The following is a 17026-nucleotide window of genomic DNA, read 5'->3' as shown; positions in this document are numbered from 1 at the left end:
GTGCACCTATTAAAGGACACAATAATTCATTTGTTAAGATATGATACATTTCTATAAGTTTAGCTAACCATACTAACAACCCAACACACACATATTGACTGGCTTTAAAAATAAATATATAAAAAGAACAAATAAATACAGCTTTTTCCCTGCCAGTCGATATAATTATAAGCTAAATAACAATCAACAAACCCGGCAGCTTCTGTTCCTGTGCCAGCTCCATGGCTCTCACAAAACAAGACTTGAGCATTTTACTAATCATAAGACAGCAGACAGCACTAAATTCACTTCCCACCTGACAGTTTAAAACATGCAGTCAAATGGTGAGTTAATTAAGTGAGTGTCCACGTTACTCAAGAAGATGAAGTAATAAACAGCTTCTGTGGCAGATTAAATGCCAGAATAAAATTGAGGTGTCTTTGATAAACCTCTGGAGAGGTCACTGGTGACTCTCTGCTGTCCTAGAATCTGGATTGCAGACCCAGAGGCCATGAACACCTGTAGACTCCGCAATTACTGATGTATTTTTCAAGGTGTGGTATATTCAAGTTGAAAGGTCAAAGGTGATTGCTTCCAATCATGCCGAATGCTCTGATTTTGATGACTATATGACTTGGAAATGAACAACGTAAAGCATGTTCCTAATCTAAAAACTGAGAGGGTTTGAATGAGATAGGTTATTTTTCAGATTAATGTAGGGTTAGCAGGAGGCACTTCAGATTCTTCAGAAAATCAAGTGGGGGTTTTGCAGTGAGACTGTCCACACCCTCTACACTCCACCAGCAGTTCCACTTGGATCTCAATTAAACAACTCATTCCTCAATGAAAGAGAGGAAGGGGAAAATATTGAACTAGATGATCTTAGATTTACATCTGCCCAATTCCAACTCTCCATGAGTTAAGAGATTACAGCCTTGCCTTTCCACTCTGCCCTGATAATCTTTAATACTACAGACCCAACATCTTCCTCAAGGAGACATTCTTAACATAATTGTAATTAGCAGAGGAAAAAAAGAAAACTAATGAGAACAAAGAATGAAATATTGGTGTAACACATAGTTTCTGTCATTATTCTAGTAATCATATATGGTATTTTATTTACTCTTTTCAACAACTTGCAAATCCCACCTAATTGATCCTTTTTTATTAAATTTATTGGGGCAATATTGGTTAGTAAAATTATATGTTTCAATTGTACATTTCTATAATACATCATTTATATATCACAATGTGTATTCACCACCCAGAGTCAGTTCTCCTTCCAACACCAAATATTTGATCCCCTTTTCCCTCTTCTACCACCCACCTACTTGGTTCTTTACAACAACTTTGCATTTTTACTTTGATTTACAGTTGAGTCAACTGTGAAATTAGAGAATTTCAGAAATATGCTAAAGGTCACATAGCTAGTAAGTAGTAAGATAGCAGTTTGAATTTAAGGATGCTCTGACTTGACAACCTGAGTTCCTGCTACAAAATATATATATACACACACACACACACACACACACACACAGTGCCCCAAAAAATGTATACACATTTTAAGAAAGGAAATAACTCTGTTAAAATTACCCTGATGGTAACCAATTTGAGCATCTTTTGTAACTGCAGAAGTCAAGCATGACTTGTATTCATCTTTTGTTATCAGTATATATTGAGTATTACAATTTTAATACAGTTTTTCCCTTTCTTAAAATGTGTATATATATTTTTGGTGCATATATATATATATATATATATATAAATAAAATCTCAGAGCAGCCTTCCTTTACTTGAAAGTGCCAATGTCTACAGAGCATGTGACATAGATATATACATGGATTCATACAAAAAAATGGATATTAAACATATTAACAGTGGTTACCTCTGGGAAGGAGAATGGAGAGAGGAGGCTAAGAAGAGGATTGTCGTGTTATCTTAGTCCATTTAGGATGCTATAACAAAATACCACAGACTGAGTGGCTTATAAACAGAAACTTACTTCTCACAGTTGGAGGCTGGAAAGTCCAAGATCATGACACCAACCAATCCAGTGTCTGTTGAGGACCCAGTTCTGGGCTCTCTATAACCCTACATGGAAATAGAGAAGAGGGAACTGTCTGTGGCCTCTTTTATAAGGGCACTTATCCCACCTTATGAGGGCTCTGTTCTCATGACCTAATCACTCCCGAAGGCTCCATTTCCAAATACTCTTACAGTAGGGGTTAGGTTTCAATACATAAATTGAGAGGGATACAAACATTCAATTTATAGCATACATGTACTCTATATGCTTTTACATTTTCTTCTATATGCTCTTATTTGAATATTTTGTTTCAATAATGTATTCTTTTATAATAAAACTTTTAATAATTATTATAAAATAGTATTGTTTAAATTATTATATAATGATATTAACTATATGTCATGTAATTAATTATTATTAAAATAATAAACATAATTAAAATAACCTCTCATAATTTAAGGCATACAGAGAATATAACATTTTTTTTTCTAAGAATACACACGCTTGCTTTCATCTGAGCAGAGGATTATCAAATAGCTTTGAAAACAAATTTCCTTAACAATAGGTTACAAGGCTCCTATTTTCACATTCAACTTTATTACTAATCTACTTAGCTAAATCCTGTCCTCAAGTGTTAACAGTGAATGTGGATTGTTTTCATTCAGGAATATTAAGCATCTATAACTCTGCCCCTCCCATATGTTCAACCGGCTTCTTCCAGGAGGTGTGAGCCGTTTGGTGCATACTAGGCCACCTACGAATATTTCTGTAATGACAGTTCTGTCAGTACATCTAGGAATTATATCAAAGGGAAATTCTCTAAACCTCAATCACAGTTGGAACTCAAAAATGAGAACTTCCTCAACAGTTTGGTTTCAAAAAAACAAAATAAAACAGGATTATCTCATATTTCCATACATATGTATTATATGTGTGTAATATATTATTACATTAATCAAAATTTATCACATTTAATTCAATGTGCTTTTCCATCTAATCTTTACAATAGCCTTTTATTGTTTTATGCATTGAAGAAAATACAGTTTAGCGTAATTATTTTACTAAAATCATTGAGTCAGTAAACAACAGAACTGAAACTTGAACCTAGTGGCTTGGGCTTAGTATTCTATACTGTGTAATCCAACAAAAAGCTCTAGTGATTTTGGATGGAAGAGAGAGGGCTGAAAATCCATTAAGTTCTCAAAGTCCCCTGAAGTTAAAATCATGATGCACTGATAATTCCTATTATCAAAAAGCTGACCTGATAAAATGATGTAATAATCAGAGTATGGTTGCTTTAGTTAATTGTAATATTGAGCAACTAGAATGAAAACCTGGTATTGGAAGAGGAGTTTTTAAATTTTGCCTTCTAGCAAGAAACTCAGCTCCACAAATACCATAATAATGGCTGATTATTTTTCATGTCTCACCTCTTTGGCCTAATTACAGCACTTAGAAGTAGGCACCAAATTAAACAGAATATCTGTATTTATTCATTCCACACACATTTAGTGATAATTGTTAACTGTTTTACAATAATTGGCATCAAATGGTTTAGTTCAAGACAGTATCTAAATTTTAAAATTCAAGAAACAAAATATTAACATAGAAAAATGGAAGGCAAATATCAGATAAAACTTCTAAATAGCTAAAGAATGCTTAAAAGAAAAAAACTGATTGTCTCTTGAGAAAAGGGCTTGAGGCTAGAGAGGGTATGTCAAGGGCTTTAGAAAAGGGCTTTCTAGTCCCTGTAAAAGTACATGATTTTCTAGACTATAAACATTTGTTACTTTAACCAAAAAATTAATTTGTAGAAACTTTCTCAGACACTTCATTTTGAATTTCGCACTACAGCCATAAATATATTGATGCATGCGTGTGCTGTTCAGCTTGGCCTATCTCCTTTGGAGAAGGGTGCTGGTCAGTAACTAATTCCTTTTAGTGCGGTCACATTTTCCTGGTTCTTCACATATCTAGTAATTTTGAATTGTATTATGGCTTATTTTAATTCAGCTATTAATAATTTATTGAAAAACAGGAAACCTGGGGGGCAGCCAGCTAGCTCAGGTGGTTAGAGCACAGGCTTATAACACCAAGTTTGTTGGTTTGATTCCCACATGGACCAGTGAGCTGTGCCCTTCATAACTAGATTGAAAACAACAACTTGACTTGGAGCTGATGGGTCCTGGAAAATCACACTGTTCCCCAATAAAGTTTAAAAAAAATAGGAAACCTGGGATAAATGCCCAAATGCTGAGATAGTAGGTGAAAGCTTGGGTAAACCAGAACATGTGATCAGCCTAGCTACAGAGTGAGTAGAGGATTCCTACAGATTGAGGCTCTAAAAATCATATTTTACCTATTAGTCAAACTGGCCATGCAAAGAATGGAGGGTTAAAAGGATTCATCTTTGAATCTGACATTTCTTCCTGTTTCCAATACATAGCCCCAACCCAGCACTATCCAACCAGAAGAACAGTGACTCCAGCCAGCAAGCCATGCAATTTAATTCAAGAGGTTTCTGCTTCTCTGCTTGCTCTGAAAGAATAGTTAGCCCAAATGCACTGCAGGGAGATAACTGAGAGCCAAACTTGACCCTTCTACCTTAAGTGGCTCTGCTCACAGTGAATTGGGAGATTGCTGCCAGCACTGCACAGGCGACCTCGATGTTCTGGACAAGAGGCCAGTGGCAGGTGCAGGAATTAGAATTGCCCAGTACCAACACAGCCAAGTGCCAGATAGGCAGTGCCCACAGCCAGAGAGATGAGTGACACACCAGTGAGAAATGCCAATGGGCAGAAAACGACATCAACCTCTGCCAACCAAAGGAGTCTTCACCCTGGCATGTCCACTCAAGAAAGAATACATGGGAAAAAATACTGAAACTGTTCAATAGATGTGCCAGGAATAGGATACCTAGATGCTTATACAAAGTAGGGATAAGCAGTCACCATGGCCTGATTGCTCTGCTAACCCAAAGCAGAATTGGAACACATTTAAAGCTAGAGTCAGACAAATAGCAAAAAGGAAATACCCGGTAGCGTCAAACCCAAAATACAAATCCCTAAAGAAAGATGAAACAAATAAAACTAGGGAAAGTAAATATTTCAGTACAAAATAAGCAAATCTAACAATATGCATAAATCAGAACAGCCTCCTTTGAAAACTTATAGAATTGGTTCAAATGGAAACAATCATAAAACTGGTTGGTGTCAATGGCTGAATAACTGGGAAAAGAAAAGCAGTATATGTTGGAGAACGAAGATGAGGAAGAGTTTGGACCCATAGAATATACAAAAAAAGAAGAGTTAGTACATCAAAATGTTATTTCTTAGAAAAGAAAAATCTTGGGAGCATCATAGCAGGCAGGACCTGAAAGCACAACAAAAAAATTCACTTTTTCCATTTTTGTATCATTTTTGTATTTACAGTAACTGATGTTGAGAAATGACATGCTCTTCTTTCTATTGTATTCACGGCAATAGTAAATTATATACACCTATGTTAAAAAACAAGACAACAGATTCAAAATGGAGTTGCTTATCCTAAGCTCCACATCACCAAACCAAGATTTAGCTTACAGTTTCAGCTCACGCAGAAATTAAACCTTAAACCAGTCAATTAGGAATCACTTGATCAGCATTACTTAGGTAATCTGTCTTATAGAACCCCATTACCCGCTAAAGTAAACTTGCAATAACCAACTAGCTTTTTGCCTAGTGTAACTTCTTTGTTTCTACTCTCTTCTTCCTATAAAAGCCTTTCACTTTGTACCGCTTCTTGGAGCTCCTTGCTATCTGCTAAATTAGATGCTGCCTAAGTTGAATCAATTTTTGATCAAATAAACTTTTAAATTGTCTAATATGCCTCAGATTACCTTTTAACATCTGGTATTATGGGAAGCATGCACAACCTAGAAAATAAATGAGTGAAACAACAAGAAAGTTTATAAATCATCAATCTATGACTATTGAAAATGTGAATATCTTTATTTTTATTCAGAAAGTATGTAAAAGTAAATTTATATGTATATTCCTAATCAAAAACAGAACCTACTCAATATTTATCTGTAAAAATGCAAATAAGGGCTAAATGTCTGCCTGAAAATGAAATGATAGTCAAACTAAAAATTGCCTTAAGTTTAAGGCCCAACCTCACCTAGGTCAACATTCAACAGAGCAAATACACAGAGCTGATAACTCTACATCAAGCTAAAACAATAAAAATCATCTTACAAAATTCAACTGAATTCAACATAAAAAGGCAAACAAATACAATTAGATGCCCACAGCCATCAGAGGCCCTTTTATCCTTAATAGCAAACTAAAATGAATTGATCCTCCCTGCCATGTACTGTGGTATGGTCTGCATTCTCTTGGAGCATCTGTAGATTTGGGGTGAGAGTGGGACTCATTGTTCTCATCACTTCTCTTTATGAATTTCTGCACTCACCCATCTCTCAGGACTTTCTCATTGCCCCTGCTCCTGGGCCTGTTTCTTCTTCCTGACTCATTGTTACTTACACTTGACTATTATCCTTCCCCTTCATCCATCAGTGCATCACCACTACAAGGCAGATGCACATAATAAACTTGCAATGAAGGTTTAAAGACATCATAGAGTGACTGGACTGGAGCATAGAATAGTAACCAACTTGAAAGTCAACGTCAGATAACACCGTATGAATATTTTTTGGCCAGAGTCACTGCAGGATTATGGCTTGGGAGTCATACTTTCCACTAAGCCCAGTCTATTACCATGTTGAAGACCCATTCTTTGAAGACATATCTTTTCTTCTCCATATTTCAAGGCCTAATAAGCCTCTGTCTCCTTTTCACAGGAATGATTCAAAATGATGTTAATTATTACAATTTAGCTTTCAAACCCTTTCCCATATTAGCTCCCAGATGTACCATTACACACACCACCCCAAAAAATAAACTTCATGGTGTTTTGCTAAATAAAATGGCTGTGTAGGACTCATCTGTACTCTTACTACAATTAATATCAAACAGCCTTAAAATGTGTTTTTCTTTACCTTGGGCCAAATAAAATTCTTATTCAAAGTTCCCTCTATCAGCAACCAGGACTTACATTTTAAATAATAGTAAATTTCTATTTTCTTTTTTTTTTATTGTTAGTTTCAGGTGTACAGAACAATGCAATAGTTACCCTTTTCACCCTCACAAAGTAACAGCCCCCCTCCCCCATCTATTGCCCTCCCACCCCCGATATCATGCTTATCTATTACAATTCCATTGAATCCGTTTAAATTTCTATTTTCTGAGAAGAGGAGCTCACAGGGTTAGTTTAAAAAGCCTCTGAGTGCCTGAGACATTTTTTTCTGACCATAGAATAAGTAAGAGTGAGATAAGAAAAGGTCTTAATATTTTTCTTACTTTCCATATTGTGGGAGAGCCAAAGAGATGGAAAGATGAGAATAAAGAAAACAGGGAAAAACACACACAAAAAAAAACAGAAGAAAAAATCCCAAATCTTGGGAAAGTTGGTGATATGAGATATAATTACTGCAAGATGCAGAACTGTGATGGAAGAGAGTGCATTCAGATGCTGCACCAATAAAAGGCCATGTGGGTGGATGATTTCTGGAGTGAGAAAGGGGAGCAGGCAAGGGGTCATTTGCAAGGACTTTCGCCTCATTGACTTTTGCTTCCTCCAGGGTCTTTTTTGGCTGATCTGTCATCTATGGTTCAGTAAGAGAGGAGTTATTTTCACTTTCTCTTTTTTTGCCTCCTGGCTCTTGGCTCTTTAGGATGGTGTTTAGCTCAGACAACAGCTGGCTACTGTCAGTTTTGTGTAAGGTTATGAAATACAGCACTTCAGTGTTTATTTCAGAGGCTTTTTGAAAACACTTGTGTTTGGCTTCCACCTCTGACTGCCTGGACCTCTGTGTTTGCTCATTATGGAAAAAAAAAAAAGGAAAGGAAAAGACAAGAGGCTCTCTGTGACAATAGAAATATCCTTTAAAAGGCAGGCTGCTGCTGCATTTAGGGAAAAGAAATTCAAATAATGGAGAGGCTAATACAATCTGCACCGCCTCCATCTGGTGGTCTGGTGTCTGGGGAGGGTGTCTGAGGTCATGTTGATTCCTTTCTGAAGCTTGAGTTCCTCTGATCTGTGCCTCACTTGCTCACGAGCATTCCTTCGCAAGAATTTCCAATGGTTCTACTATTGGCCTCTCCTTTGGCTGATTCTTTCTTCCAGGTCACATCCGAGATAATACTCCTATAGAATACTCATAGACAAGACTTCCTTAGAGGCAGTCCTTCTAGAAACCTCTTCCCTTCCCCCTAGTATTTCATCACTTCTCTATCCATACAGAAACCTTACAACAAATGCTTAAGATTTAGAGCCAGACATCCAGGAATTCAAATTATAACTCTGCCACAAACAAACTATATGAACAGATAACCTCTCTGCCCATTTGCTAAGACTCAATTTCCTCATGCTAAAACCCTTATTACCTATATGGCTTTTTCATCCAGGCACAGCAGAAAAGTTATGAAAAAGCACATCTTAAGGGAAAAGAAAAACTAAAAAAGTTAGTTGAGAAGAGGATCACTGACCACACTACATATGCATGCCGGCGTTTTCAATACGTTGAGTCAAGGTTTCCTATGATTCCAGTTTGCAATGAATACTCAAGACTTTTCAGAACCATCTGTTAAGCAAAGGGTCAATAAAGACTTTAGAAACTGGGAGATTTAGAACTTAGCCTTTGACACCAGAGAACTCCGAGTTGGCTTCCAAGTCCTGCTGCTTGCTGGCTGGGTGGGTTAAGGAGCTCACTTGACCTGTCTTTATTTTTCCCCAATAAAACAATATTCATAATGTCCACCTCTTAGAGATGTCATGAAAATTAAATGGAATAAATTCTATAAGGTTTATAATTCTAGACTCAAAATAAACATTCAATAAATATTAGTTTCCTTACATCAACCAAATGTACCTTCACAGCAGTTTCTGGCCAAGAAAGCAGTCTCAGGACTCACCTTAGGTGGACAACTGAGCATCTTTTATAGGACTGACACTTACACCTACGTACGACAAATTTTTACGTCACATTCTACACCAAGGTGCTTTTCTGTCAAGAAAATTACCCAGCATGCATAGAAAATGTACAAAGGGAATTCTAGCACGTATACAACCTGTCCAATCGCGGACTGTTTCCATATGCCAAAGTTGAAAGTCTATATAAAGAGACCATGAAAGGCTGATGCAGCAATTGGCAACTACCTTACTTGGTCTGGGTGCCTAGGACTACCTCTTGGCATTTTGCCTCCATTTTCTCCATTTCTTCCTTGGGTGTCAGGAACATGTGGGAGGAAAAAGTGTGTTTTTTTTTTATATAACTTTCACCCCCCACAATGGCACCTGCAGTTCTAACAACAAAAGCAAAACTGAAAGAAAGAAATTGTTCCTAGTGTCCTTTCTGCTCTTTTCAGAGGACAGTTTCCCAAACCTTGGAAGAGTTCGTATTTGGCAAATACACACTGCCCTCTGTTGGAAAACAGGCACACTTCCACTCTGCTGACAAGTCCGGCATAAAGATTAACTGCAGCATTTTATTAAGCAAAATTGGTGGAAAATGCTAAATTTCCTGTCTAAAACAGGGGCCAGTCCCTCCTAATAAGAACAAAAGAAAAAGAAATGAATAACAAAAGAGTCCTCCACAAAATCTAATGCTACAAAGGTCTGTCCCAGATACAATCCTTGTGGGAAAATTTTTTTTAAGGAAACAAATAAAAGCAGCACGTTTTCTTAAAACAAAAAACAAACTAAAACAAAAACATTTTTAGTTTGTAGTTTTAACTCTTACCGTGATTCCCAAAAGTAGTTGAGGTAGCTCCCTGACCCCACTTCCTGTAAGACCGATAAGGGTCACTTCTGCTTGCAAAGGCACTGAAAATATCCTCTCAGCTGTTGGCAGTTAAGGACTAAAATGCCTCTGAATAAAGTGTAAAAGCAAGAACAGTAAAGGTTTATATTTTCCATAATGTTGTCTAATGCTGCCACTCTCATGCCTTAAATATTACAATTTTAAAATCACAGTAAGCACTTAATTCTTCATAGTACTTTTAAGCAAAACTAAATAGACCTAGAGGTTCAGTTCCAACCCCAGGCTCTTATCAATACCAAGGAGCAAGTGGGAACACATGTTTTTCAAATACAAAGAAACACATTGAAAAACATTTAACCAACTAATAGAGGGACAATATTAATGTATAGATTAATGAGTGAAGGCATTAGATAAACAAAGCCAAGATAAAATGAAAGAGAATGCACACAGATATTATTCAGATACTCCAAGAAGCAGATGTGGAATCTTCCAGGGAAATACAAAAGGATCTCTCTAGAGAATGGATTTGCAGCTATGTTAAAATCCTTAGTGAGCAATCTGACTGCAGCCATAGACTCAATTTTAAAATAAACTCACAGCATGCTTTTTATTATACTATATACGGAATGGTAATGTGGATGTCTTCTCAGTTTGTTCAATTGCTTTGACTCCAGGAAAAGCAAGCCAGGCTTCCAAATTAGAGAACAGCCTTCAACTACGTGGTGCCTTTGTAGCCACTGAGTTATAGTACCTTTTAGTAATTGCAAACAAAATAAATCCACTGGAAAGTCTCAGCCAACAACTAATATTAAAATCTATTTACATACAAACTAGAAGCTGATAATTCATCTTATGAACAATTTCAAAATTATGTTCCTGGAATTCAGTACTGTTACCAAAGACAGCAGCAGAAACACAATGGTAGCTGAGGGAGTAAGGATAGAGAACACCTTGGCTTCAGCCTCACCTGGTTATCCATCCATCAATACCCGTTTTTCAGAATTCTTAGCCTGTGAGTTTAACTCCAGAAATTTCTTTTAGGGGTTAATTTAGGCACTTTTGCATTTATACTATTGAAGGGAGGTCCATCTATGCATCCTATCACCTCTCAGAGAGAGAGGCTTTATCTCACAAAAGTTAGAAACCAGCAATCATAGGTCTTACTCACCAAGTCCTATCTTACTTGTTTTTCTTTCCCTCTAGGCTTATGCCACCTTCTGAATTTCCATCCTCCATAGTTCCAAACTGAACGTGGGTTCTTTACAACAACAGCACCCATGCCCTCCTGTGAGCAGGCACTCCCAGAGTCTGTTTTCACCACAGCTTTCTTTACCTCAGAAATAGGCCACTTGAGGAAGATTTCTCCTCAGTGATGAACCCATCCAGAGCCAGCCTGAGACCACCTATGGGAGGTGCCTCTTGAGCACGTGAAACTTAAGTGTAGTCCCTCCATTCTAATCCTCGACCTGAATATGGAGTGAAATTCTGGGCAGCCTGTCAATGCCCTTCCTCCCTAGGCCTTCCACGGACAATTTGAATCCTGAAACCCCTTCCTGCTCTGAGGTCCCTGCAGAAGCCAGGTGCCTTACAGTTTCAAAGCAACAAGTAATTATTCTATTCACCCGTGGCTTCTGGCTAGAGGGCTCTCTTTTCCTATAATTACACTTTTGCCTCAGCCCCAGTTGTAGCTCCAGGCTGAAATCCTTTCTTGCTAGGGCTCTGAGGCCCAGGCCTTTGCCTGTTTGTCTGCTTGTGGAGATCAGAAATGCATACTTTGTATTTTTGCCTCCACTGTGCTTATTCACTAAGACCTCTATGGCCCACTGTTCCCCAGCAAAGTTCTGTCTGGCCCAGCCCATTCTACACAGCTCTCTCATGGGCCCCCTCCACACCTTTACCACAGACAAGTACTTTTTTTTTTTAGATGTTCAGTGTCTTTTTTTTTTTTCAGACAAGTACTTCTACAATAGCCACTCACTTATGTTCAATCACCAAGGTCAGAAGACCATGTGACTTATTTAAAGCCTCTTGCCCAGGCCATAGCAGTTAAAAGCAAACAGCACAACTATAAAACTCCCCCTGGCCTAATATAAGCCTCTGCGAAGGTCACAGCAGCCTGCCTCACCAAAAGTCTTGCTAGAGTATATTTTGCTCCCCTCATTTCAAGTCTTTTATTTTTAGTTCTTGCTGTTCCCATCAGTGCACCAAATGCTGGAGTCTCCAAAAAGTCCCCAATAAATAGCACACCTCTTCCTTTCTCAGGTTCTGAACAAACTGAGAAATCAAACCAAGGAATGACATATGGGTGATGGTGGTGTGTGTGTCGGGGCGGGGACAAAATAGCTTTGACTTTTATTATTGATAAAGGCCTAGTTGAAGAATGTAGCTTAGCATGAATGCCTACTAGTTTTCCTACTGTGGAATCCCAGAATTAGAGAGATTTATCCATCAAGGTATGCAGGGCTGATTTCCCCTGCCTCTGAGCATCACCAATTTCTTCTTCCCAAATTTACCAATCATGCAAGTTATTCCATCTCTCCAGGGCAGAGTGAATAAAGGGGAAGAGAAAGGATAGACTCTGTTTAGAGAAAACCTTTTCTCATGAAAATTAGAGAAGTGGGAGAAGATAGTACCCCTGTACCACTTACTACGATGTGGTGAAACTGCTGGGATGGTGTGACTCTCCCTCCTGATGATTTTTTCAGGGCAGGGCCTATCTTATTCATTCTTGGATTTTCAGTGTTCAGCACTGTGCTTGGCATTCCTACATTGATTTATGCCTCACCTTTAAAAAGACTTAAGGAAACCTCAAGATTTGGAAAACAACCCACAAAGAAAGCTGGAATCAAAGGAAAATGAGAATAAGAAAATAAGATATACATACAGAAAATATAGCATATAGAAATACGGTAAAACCTTGAATTGCAAGTAACACAGTTTGCGAGTGTTCCGCAAGACGAGCAAACAGTTCTAATACATTTTAACATGGTAAAAGAGTGATGTCTTACAATACGAGTAGTTTGTTTCTGGTACTAATTATGCTCACAAACCAAATATTACTGTACATGACCTTCAAGATGGAATTATTTTGAACTTCTGACACCGGGTTCAAAAGGAAAGCACCTATACCCTTGCTACTTAGGGTGATGTGATCAACTGGCATCACCTGGAAACCAGTAGGTCCAATCTTATCAGGTACCTAAACAGGAGAATATGTAGTTGGAAATATGTGGAAAACAGCATTAATAACTGTGTTGGTGTGTATGTCTCACTATATAATATGAAATAAGAATGAGAGATAGACAAGAGCAGAAGTGAGAGGGAAATACAGGGGAAACAGAGAGAGAGAAAAAAAGAGAGGAAGAGAGACTGAGAGGTAGACAGGGTCCCATCTTGCAGACCTCTCTTTCTCATGCCAAAGAGTTCGGACTTTATCCAGAGGACAATAGAGAGCCATTAAAAGTTTTGTTTGTTGTTGCTGTGGTTGCATTTAAGCAAGGATTAAACCAATCAACCACTTCAGAATTTCCTCCTCTATAAAATGATAGAGTTGGATTTGGGATTCTGTGTGTACAACCCTTCCATTTATTTCCAAATCAGGACATTTTTAAGAGTAAAGAGAATCTGTTAAAATTATTCCATGGCAATAGACAACAACATGGACTGTCCTTAACAAACCAGGACTTAGGGGTTCTTACAAATCCCCAAATCTTGTGACCCTGGAACCCTTTTCTACCGACCAGCACCAGCCATCACTATAGCACAGAGCCCAAGAGTCCACATTCTCCTTAGCACGATGAAGCAGTGCGAGCCCATCCAAAGTGTTAAATTTGAACAATTTTCTTTCATTTTGTAATTCCATGGATGCATATTATAAGTCCATAAAGTTCAGCAGCCCATAAAAATAGCTTGATTTTATAAAATTCTTTTTTTACAACTGCTCAGTATTAACTCCCATTACCTGCATTCCGCAAAAAATATAAGAATGATTTTTAAAACAAATTTATAATGCATGGATTTGTTCTAAGATATTTTGAGGGGAACATGAAGATCTCTGGGAAGAACAAAACAGAACAACTGGAAATTATTTTTCCATGACTAATATTTGCAGGTTGAGGATATTTGGCTTGATGCATCGTAAAAGACTTCTCCTCACTGTATTTTTTTTTTATCCACGTAAGCAAGAGGCTTACACCACTAATATGAACCACTAGGATCAGACGTGAGTGGGATTTTAAAAAATATAATTTAATGTGGTGATTACAAAACTACTAAAATGAATTTCAAATCCTGTTTGGTTTTTACTATATATGTGAATAAAAACACAATGTAGGACTTTCTACCAATAGGTTTTCAATCCGTCATGAACAAATTCTTCCAAAATAATGTTCTGTGATGCAATAACAACTAAAAGGCAAAACATGAACTGTATAAAGAGTATGCCCTGAATAATGCATACAAAGTACCAAGTACATATATAATATAAATACTATATTTATAGAGATATGCAAAAAAATAACAATGGTGAGATGCTGGATAATTTTGATTTCTCACTTTTCTTTTCAGTATATTAAAAAATTATCTGTATCAGCAGAGTTCTTTTGAAGTTTTAAATAGGAAAGCTGGAACTTCTCAAAGTTTAATGTGCATACAAATCAACCTGTGACCTTGTTAAAATGCAGAATCTGATTTACTAGTTTGGGGTGGAACCTGAGATTCTGCATTTCTAAGAACTCCCAGGTGATGCTAACATTGCCAATCCAAGGACCATATTTTAGAGTCAGCACCATAAAACTCCAGCTCTCCCAGGTGATAGAACCTTAAAATCTTTTGGAGAGTTTTTAAAAACACCAGTGTGTGGGTCCCACTGCCAGAGGTTCCAATTTCATTGGTCTGAGCTGGGGATCAGGATTTTAAAACCCCTCCGCTGTACTAATGTGCATACAATTTTGAGAACCACTGCTACCGAAGTTTGTATTCCAAAAGGTCTGACCTATTTTTATACATATAGCGTCTGTACTGTAGGTGGTTCTTACATAATTTCCATATTCTGTGTGATGGTAGGACATTAGCCTTTGTAGTATGGACCTTAGATATGCATGTTTTTCCCACTGTGGCCACGTTTGAGTTCTCCAGAAATAGGAAAGCAGCATCACCACTAATAGCAGCAGCTCCAAAATGTTTTCTTTGGTTTCAAATCTCAGAGTCCACAAGGTGTTCTCAGGAAGCTAAACTCACACTACCTGTGACAGGGCTGCATTGTCAAAGAATACATATTATAAATCACAAATATGAAAAGTCATTTCTGTATTTCTCTTCTGATATTCAACTTTTACTCATCTTGGAGTCAGCAAATATTTTTTTTTCTTGCTATGCTTCTGACCTTGGGCAAGCCACTTAAACCTTTCCATGGCTCACATAGGAAGTGAAAGATGCCATCAGATGGTCCCCACATTCCCTTTAAATTCTCAAGTTCTAAATTTCCCTCATTTTTTTCCTCCTTCCCTTTTCCCAATCACCACTGTACTTGTCCAAGTCAATCAACACTGTCATCCTCTCAAATTCTCTCCTGTAGAGCAGTGCTTCTCGAACCTTAGGGTTTACCCAAATAATCAGTAGAGCTTACTGAAACATAGGTTCTGAGCCCCACCCCCTGAGTTTCTGGTACAGTAGGTCTGGTGTAGGACCTGAGAATTTACACTTCTAACAAGTTCCCAGGTGATGATGATAGTGGTGGTTTTATCCACACTTTGCAAACTACTACTTACAGCATTCACATAAGCAAAATTGGAACGCTTTGCAGTGGGGAGTCATTAGCATGGGGTGGGAGAGAAATGGACACTTAACTTCAAAAGCACATTGCCTCCTAAGGGACACTAAGGAGTTTTCACCGGTGTATTTTTAGCAAACTCTGCCTCACCTACCTTGCACATAAGTCTACTTGGAGGAAATTATCCTTGTTCACCATTACTTGTATGTGATTCGGTACCAACTGTAAGAAGAGACTATATGATTGCTCCCCTACTCCAAATAAAAACGGACTGAAATGAAGCACCATTTCTCTAAATTTGATCAACTAACTCATTGTCACACAGGCTCGGCCTGGGGGAAGCATAAGCAAAGAAACTAACATAGAAACAAAATTAATCCAACAGCAGTATAAGTTAACTTAAAATACACCTTCTCACACTATTTAGCTATAAATTACCTGCAGAAAATGGGGAATGATATCCAAGATCAGAAACATTCCTCCTTGATTTGTATTATTTAGACCATTTAGATACCAGTTACTTGACTCTAAAGCTTTCCTAGTGAGAATATTATGATGAAAGTTTTCCTTTCTAAATTTTACATTTTATCATATTGCCAAACCCATTATCTTCATTTCCTTCACAGCACCCATCATTGAGAGGAAATTGTAAGTACCAATAAGTCCACCCTTCCTGTGTGAAACCATTCCTTTGTATTGACCCATAAAAGAGAATATATTCGCAAACAATGCACACACATGCATACATATAATTTATACCTACCTACACATAGATATGTGCAGGAGATGAAAACATACACAAATGCATGTTCACAAATGTATTGTCCTTCTGAGAAACCCATAAAGGGCTGAAAATAAGATAATCAAGGGTCTTGCTTTGGTTTGCTCTAGCAGTGTGTGTTTTTGCATATTTTAAAGTTCCCCAGGATCATGCAAGAGGTATGAGGTCACACTGGCAGTGCTGAGTCAGCAGCAATCTGACACGTGCTTGACTCCTTACGTGCCACACTTGGTATTCACCAAACCTACTGTAAGATCAATGTTATTAATATTCCTCATTAGGACACTGTAATCAACACTGTTTTCTTTCATCAAAAATGATTTAAAAATAGCGTGAAATCCTCAAAATGGTTTAGATGAAAGAAAAATGAAGTAGTGTGAAAATAGCTTGGGTCTTTTAGCATTATTTTTTTAAGGAGGATATTAAAATGTTCACCCTGAAGCTTTATCAAATGTTTTGGAGATTCTTTGTACCTCTGTTCAGTAGTTATAAATTTGAGGACTCCATGCTGCTTCCACCATGGGCAATTTTTCAGCAACTTTATATGAAGAAGAGAGATTTTTGAGTTTCGTTGTCATGGTAACCCTATATTCAGTTTGAAAAGCTTTA

Source organism: Hipposideros armiger, unplaced genomic scaffold, assembly GCF_001890085.2.
Source record: "Hipposideros armiger isolate ML-2016 unplaced genomic scaffold, ASM189008v1 scaffold_184, whole genome shotgun sequence".
NCBI lineage: Eukaryota > Metazoa > Chordata > Mammalia > Chiroptera > Hipposideridae > Hipposideros > Hipposideros armiger.
The sequence above is the reverse complement of the archived record's forward strand: the minus strand, read 5'-3'. Positions refer to the sequence as shown.